Genomic DNA, 1495 nt, shown 5'->3' with positions numbered 1-1495 from the left:
AATCACAAAAGAGTTCCCCTACCGGGTCTGTATACTTCGTGACTTTGTTTCCGGTTACCGGGTCTGTATACACTTCGTTCTTCTAAACACACTTCCCTTTCAATCAATGCAACAAATTGTGGGTTACATGGAGTGGTTCGCTCCTCTTTTCCCTACCAAACCCCTATCGTGCTTATATCTCCTTTTTCTTTGTGTTACTCTCCGTAACTTTTCTAATCTTCGGCACTTATATGACCTAGCTGTGTTCCATGTGCCTTAAAATTCCGACTAAAACAAACAATACGGCGAATAATAATTAAGAACCTGGATTAACTGCTGAACAAAACACGGAACAAACGTTGTTTTGTTTTTTAAAATTTCATCGCCAATGTTGATTCTCCAAAATCAGGCGATTTTTCGATGAAACAAGGTTAGAATGGCTTCTCATAAAGGGTATTAGTATAGATCTAATACTCTATACCGATTTTTAAGAAAAAAAACAAAACACTTAACAACAATAATATACACACTAAATAGCGGTACAGCAAAAAATAAATTACTTGACAACATCTTGTTTTTCAAAGTTCATGCCTCCTTCTATTGCCTTTTCTAAGATTCTGAAAATAACACCGACTAGAAACGCAAAGCAACGAGACGTTTTGCGATAATTTTACTAATGAGCAGGGAAAAGCCATTCAGTTGCTACTCAAAGTTGTCATAGTAGCAATAGCACAAGTGAATGTGGTGCTGAGAAATAACTAATTTCACCAAGATCAGGATGAGATCACGCCATTTCTATACAAAAGAAAAAGCTGAATGCAAGGGGAATAGCTTGTGGAATAAACACTGATGAAATTCATTTACTCTTTTATGTCCCTTTTACTGTAAATTCACTGTGTTATATATTATGTACCCCCCCAATCCCTCCTTCGTCATCCCAGTATATCCCACCAATGCACGCACTCTTTTTTTTTTTTCGTTTCGCTGCTTTTCAAAAAGTACTCTTCCAATCTTCAAACTGTAGAGAAAAGAAATCTGCTCTGCACGCGCGCTCGAATTGAGGTCAGACGTTTGAAAAAACTTTGTCAAAGAGCTCTTCTCTTATCACCACAGAGGACCAATGCGATCCAAGGATCTTCTGAGGACAGACACCCTGAGATGTAGAACGCGCGCGCGTCTGGTTGCATTTCCAAATGACCTAGTTTCCGGCTTGCGCTCGTGTGAGCCACGCGACACATCTGCCCTTCCTGCTCGCTCATTGGCTGGATCGGGGCACGTGCTAGCGCCCATTGGTTGAAAAACAATACTCATGGTTTGCTGACGCTAATCTTAGAAACCACCACCCCCCGCCCTAATAACTTTTGGAGGTTTTTTTGTTTTTTTTTGTTGTTGTTTTTTTAAAGTTCTTTTGAATAAGCATTACGACGTTAAAAGTGTTGCATTTCAAAATATTCTAATTTTCTTAAAGATCGCGGGTTTTTTTTTTTTAATGGGTTGGGGGGAGGGTGAGATGTCG

The sequence above is a fragment of the Aplysia californica genome, unplaced genomic scaffold (genome assembly GCF_000002075.1).
Source record: "Aplysia californica isolate F4 #8 unplaced genomic scaffold, AplCal3.0 scaffold00005, whole genome shotgun sequence".
Taxonomy (NCBI): Eukaryota; Metazoa; Mollusca; class Gastropoda; order Aplysiida; family Aplysiidae; genus Aplysia; species Aplysia californica.
Note: the sequence above shows the minus strand (reverse complement) of the source record.